Genomic DNA, 6,304 nt, shown 5'->3' with positions numbered 1-6,304 from the left:
ACCTGCTGTCGAACCACGGCTTGAATCAATGAAACCATAGGCTGGTTGGCAGTCGAGACGTCGGGCACGTCAGGGGCTGGTGATATTGCTTCTAGTTCACGGCGAACGATTCGTGTCAAGTGTATATTCGAAACCAGCGATTCTAATGTAGGTAGTGGTTCCTCACATGATAACGATGTGGCAGTATTGGGAAGCCCGGTGAATGTCTGGGCGATACGGCGAGATTTGGCTTGTTCGAATCGCCGACACTCTTTCACAATAGCATCCACGGTGGCACAGTTCCTGAATACTAAGAGGTTAAATGCGTGATCAGCGATTCCTTTGAGTACGCGCCCGATCTTCTCCGCTTCGGACATTTTACCGTCAACTTTACGGCAAAGCGCTAGAATATCCTGAATATGCGAAATGTATGCTTTATTAGATGACTGCGCGCGCGAGCCAAGTTCTTTTCTAGCAGCTAGCTGACGACCCAAGGCCTTGCTGAACAAGTCATTCAGTTTTTCTTTGCAAACACCCCAGCTGGTCAGATTGTGCTCATGCCTCTCGTACCGGACGCGCGCGGTTCCTTTCAGATAAAATACCACATTCGCCAGCATAAGCGCATCGTCCCAGCAGTTCTGTTTGCTGACACGCTCATACCATGCAATGCAATCCTCGACGTTCACGTTATCTGTGCCACAGAAGGTGCCCGGATCTTGCGGAAGCGATAAGATGACAGACGGCGGGGACGGCTGCTGCACGGTAGGTTCCGGCGCGCTGTGTGCTTCAGTGGCCGGGTGAGGGAACAACGCGGCGACTACTTCGGTGTTTCGTGCTTGGGTGTTGGTGATGAACAGGCAGCGTACCCCACACCTCCAACAGAAAAAAGTTGCACAAGACGTATATTTACAAATATTTACATGCGAGAAGCAGAGGCGTAACAGCAACCAGCCAAGATGGTGAGGAGCAACCTCTACTTCCTCTTCTTTGGTACCGGCCTAATGCTGACCTATGTTTCGATCCCGATCTTCTTCTTCTGTCTCGGGGCAATATTGTATGACCTTGGCAAAATGAGTATACAAAAGGCGCCACGTGACGGAATCTCAGCCATGCAGCAGAACAGTCGGGTGTAGTCGCAGGAGGAGTGATGTTGCGACAATCACGCTGGCGTGCAGCACGGGAGCCGCCGTTGAGTCGGTGATGTTTCGACTGCCACGTGTCATCGTCGGTGGTTATAAAGGCGATTACGTGGTCTAAATACGATGGCATACGGGCGCAGGAAGAGACGCTCTTGGTGCTGACTGTGAGGGTGTTGGCGACGAGTCGCGTACCGTGTGGTCAACCTCTGGAAGAGGGTGGTAGGTAGCGCCATAGAAGTTCAGGATTGAGTGCCGCAGTTCGTCGTAGGGGCGCGGTTCAGGCAATGGAACGGCGAGGTGGAGCGGGAGAGCAAGCGGCAGGACGTTGAGGAGCACCGCGTACTTTCACTCCTGGATCCCGATGTGGTTCAGCTCCATAGCTGGCTCAAACAACGCGAACCATGGGCCGAGGCAGCGGGACTGGATCGGTGGCAGTGGTGGGTTAAACTGTGGCTCCAGCCACGTAGCCATGGCAGCGTGTCGCTGGGTGCAAGGCGCGTTCTCAGGATCACCACTGGAGGAGGACGTGATGGCGGCCCACGAGCCGTGCCGTCGCCCCTACATAGACTGCGACAGAAGGGCGAAGGCGGTGAGCCGAACAGCGGCTGTGACGACTAGCGTGGCAAGCTTGCACGGCGAGCACGCACTGCGCATCTTTGTAATTCTCTTCGTTTACAGCCGGCACAAGGCACCGGCTCTGATCACCGATCATAGCGTCCCCGCGTCGGTGGGCGCTACACTCTCATTGCTTGCACCAAATACTTAAGATTGCTTGTAAATATATTTCGTAGATCTATAAAGAATCATACATACGGGAGCTGCTGGTGGCGCAAGTGCATTTTATGCTTCATTGAAGTGTGTGACAACCGCACATGCCTGTTTGAGGTTGAGTGCTTCCATAAACGGCCAACACTCGGACGGTGTGTAGAGCCTCGGCGATAACATGCTTTCGCTCCAAAATCAAACAGTCATACAATATTTCCTCGCCACACCACAATACTCGTACAATGGCGTGATAGCTTGGTGAGAGGTTCCCACTGGTCTTGGTGTTCGTAAGGTGAGATGCCCATGTCAAACAGGAAAAAGTGCCAAAAGACTACGTCAATGCATCTTCGCAAATGTATTGAATATCGAACATGTCGGTAGTCTATATTTAGCCAGCTAGGGACGAAACGCTTCACATAGCTCTCACATTTCATGGGATATTTATGTTCTTTAGGTTTAGCATTCACCAACCAGAATAGCTCTTAGATATAAGAGTTATCTATTACCAACTAGTCCGAAACATTTCTAAGCGAGAACAGCACGCCGTGTTGCGCAGAGCACCGCTATGTGTGGTGCGTTGCCCGTAGCAGGCTGCTGCAGACCGGGAAACTGCATGTACTGCTTTTGTGAGAAAAGTTGAAATGCCCCCAATAATAGATTTACTTTTTAACAAATACTTAGGGCAGAGGGGCTCATCAAATCAATGTGATTGTGTCGTATTGAATGTGCTGAGGGCAGGCCTAGCCTTGGAAGCGTTTCCATCTAAACACATTATGCGACACAGCTGCATTGAGCAAGACTCGGTTCAGCTTATTGATAAATTATGTTTTACTGTTTGACGGTGCATGAAAGACAGATATACCCGCCACCGCGGCTCAGACAGCTAACGCGTTGCGCTGCTGAGCGCGAGATCAAATGCCGGCCGCGGCAGCCGCATTTCGATGCAGGCGAAATGCAACAACACCCATGTGCTTGCGTTGTAGTGCACGTTAAAGAACCCCAGGTGATAAAAATTATTCCGGAGCACTCCACTACCGTGTACCTCATATTCAGAACTGGTTTTGGCACGTAAAACCCCAGACTGAAGAAGAATAGACAGATATTCAGAGAATGGAGGTAACAACAGATTTTGTGACAGAATATAAAAGATGGCTAGTTTGACACGAAGCATTTTTGAGCAATCATAAAGTGATGAAGCTTTGTCCAGAAGTTACTGCTTTTAATGACACCGAATATCTTGTATGGGCGGTGACTCGTTGCAAGGCGATCAAGGGGAAATACACTCAGTTACGCTGAAAAACATTGCTAAGTGGACTGTGTGCTGCAGTTGCGATACTCTCGTTTATAAAAACTCATCCACAATCCAATCATGGGATTGAATGAATCTATGGAATACTCATGGTAAACTCTTCTATTGATCATTATTGTGTGCTGTTTCGTAGCGGTTATAGCTTACCATCTTCAAGTGGACAAATTCTGCCACCCAGGTGTAGGTAAAACATTTTACTAAAATCTCAACGCCGCAGTACCGCCAACCGTGGCACATTAGGGACACGATGAAAGAAGGTATCCTCCATCGCATCGAAAATTGACGATGGAGGGCCTCGTTGCATGTAGAAGGCTACAAACGCGTTTTCCCACTGCACCTTATAGTGCCAAGTCGGTACTATATGTGGTGCTCCTTGACACTCCTTGAAACTCCTTGACTATACGCTCCTTGACAGCTTCTCACGAAATGGGGCCGGTACTACTTGTCCCGTGTCATCCAAAACATCTTTATTTCACGCGCCACCCACCACAAGCTGAAAATTGCTTATTACGAATGTACAAATGGACCAAGTCGGTGCCTGAACCAAGCTATAGTCGATGTGCTATCCGTGTAGGTTTCTGCCGGCCACCACGACTGGTCCTGGTATAAGCGTGTTTATTCAAGGGTGGCATCAAGGCCTGTTTTCCGCACCTCTGCAGGGGATACTACTGTGTCAAAGGGTTTCTACCCGTTCAAACCACCCAACAATTAACGACAACAGCGACAACTCAACGTTTCATATTCTTTATGAATGCAAACATTTCATGCCCCTCCTTCCCGCTTTTATAAGGTAAACTGCTACGAAAGTCCACGATGAAAAACTGCGGGCTGACACAGCCCGTAATATCAGTGGTTAGTGTCTGATAATGACGCGAACGTCCCAACAGGCCCAATAATATTGCCGCCACAAGGATGTTTGTTACCCTAAAGCTTTCCTCTTTCTGCTGTATGTTACCGTCGGTGGTCTCAACGCTTTGAGATGCCACTTAGTGGTGTTGATTGAAAACTTACCTTCATCGCATATCCTACATCTTCAGAATCATAAAAAGCTTACAGTTGCTGAATCGATTAATTAGTTTCAGTTGTTCAGAGAGTTTTGTTCAGATTACATATAATGGACTCCATGCGAAAACTGCAGGAACTTGAGATATGCGAACATCAAGTATTTTATGTCTACCAGGCTTGATAAGCGCTTATCCCGCCTGGTATTTTGTCTCCATCCTCCAGAGGTTCCGGCTGAGAGTTTAGGCAATTGCATTACAAGTATAGAAGGTATCCAGCGCAAATTGCACCAGTTTACTGATGTTTGTGTTAATACTGGCGACTGCTGTAACTTGTGTGATTGTTACATTCAATTTGTCTTTCTTTTTCAGAGAATATTGCTTAAGTTGAGAAGCTCTCTAAAGATAATAGAATTCATGTCGACACTAGAAACATCTTGTTTGCCAGAGAACAGCTTATCACAATTGCATTAGTTCCTGATGAAAATCATCTTCTCCTCACAGTTATAGGCTCTTTCGAGTTGTTTTAAAACATAACAGAGCTTTACAGAGAGACACGGTTGCGTTACTGAACCCGAAGCGTATGCTTGAGTGATTATGATGCTGGGCTCCTCACATTCATGAAGCTCTATTTATGATTTAACATTTTCTCTGCTAGCACTGTTGCTATGGACTGATTTCTCCTAGATTCCTCTGCAGTAAGCAGTTTTCCCATGAGGAAGGGAGGTCTGATCATTTTTATGTTTTTTCTTTGCAAAGCTCACTGATCAGGAAGCCTTTAAATACTATTACACTGTCAACATGGGGGATACACATAGATTAAGCCACCTGTTCACCGTACAACTGTATCTAACATTTTCGAGGATTCGAGTGTAATTATAGCAAGCATTCTTGAGCATGCAGTTTTCTGGCCAACGAAGACCGCAGTTGTCAACTGTCTTACAATGTATTTCAAAGAATACAAAGACACGAGGATGGTGCTTGACTGCACGGAAATAGAAATTGAGCTCCCAAAAAGCGTGTGTCGAGGCTCCTTACGTACAGCCACTATAAGCGCACATTCACTGCAAAGGTACTGCTGAGTGAGACACCAGGTGTCTGTGTATCCCCCATGTTGAGAGTGTAATGGTATGTAAAGGCTTCCTGATCAGTGAACTTTGCAAAGAAAAAAAACATAAAAATGATCAGACCTCTCTTCCTCATGGAAAAACGGCTTACTGCAGAGGAATCTAGGAGAAATAGTCCATATTCCTTATAAAAATGACTATTGAAATGCTGTTGGCATATTGTTGAGGAATTGTTGACACAATATCCTTTCAATAATGCCTGAATAGTTATTGAAGGTACACAGCAATACCTCAACAATAGATTTGTGAAGCGCTTAACAACAGTAAAGTGATTAACTAATTGTTGGTGACATATTGTTGAATAATTTTGAGTATTATTGAGAATTGTTGAGCAATATTGACATTGAATATATATCGGAAACACACACGTAGACATGTGTGTGTTTTAAACATATATATTGTTTTATTGTTCACTTAATCACCACTAAATATATAGAGTGTCACATAACTTGAACCAAAAGCCTATCTCTCGAGTCGTAACTGGGGCAGCTTGTGGCAAGAAGATGCTGCCGCAGGCGTTCCACTTCGTTTGCCCTAAATTCATGGTTGGCGGCTCTTCGCTAACGTTTCGCCTGGGCTTCGGACGCCGTCAGGCTAGAATCAGCATGCTAGAATCGGACAAGCTTCGCTTACCCCCATTTTCTCGACAGAGGAAGGGCTCTTGATTTTGTCTCATTGGGTCCCACGTATGACAAGGGCAGTTCAAGGAAGCGATACAGGTCCCCCTGCCCACAGGGGGAAGCGCCATTGACCTTGTGGGCAGGGGGACCTTGAAGATCGCCGACAACGGGAGCTAAAAGCATTTCATGCTTAAAAGAATGGGCAACCTTAAACTTTCACTTAGGTGTCTCTTATGGGCACTCGCATCCTGGCGTCGGTGTTCTGTGCTTTGGTCAGCGGTAATAAGTGATTTATGATTAATCATAATTATTCCAGACACTTCAGTAACTCAACTTGAACTAAGCTTATGCTTTGATATGTCTA

At 46.5% G+C, this 6,304-nt stretch overlaps 1 pseudogene; it reads left to right on the top strand.

The window, feature by feature from the left end:
- The first annotated feature begins 1,479 nt into the window (after nt 1–1,479).
- Nucleotides 1,480–5,451, top strand: LOC125939835 (uncharacterized; annotated as a pseudogene).
- The last annotated feature ends 853 nt before the right edge of the window (nt 5,452–6,304 follow it).

The sequence above is a fragment of the Dermacentor silvarum genome, chromosome 9, assembly GCF_013339745.2.
Source record: "Dermacentor silvarum isolate Dsil-2018 chromosome 9, BIME_Dsil_1.4, whole genome shotgun sequence".
Taxonomy (NCBI): domain Eukaryota; kingdom Metazoa; phylum Arthropoda; class Arachnida; order Ixodida; family Ixodidae; genus Dermacentor; species Dermacentor silvarum.
The sequence above is the reverse complement of the archived record's forward strand: the minus strand, read 5'-3'. Positions and strand labels throughout refer to the sequence as shown.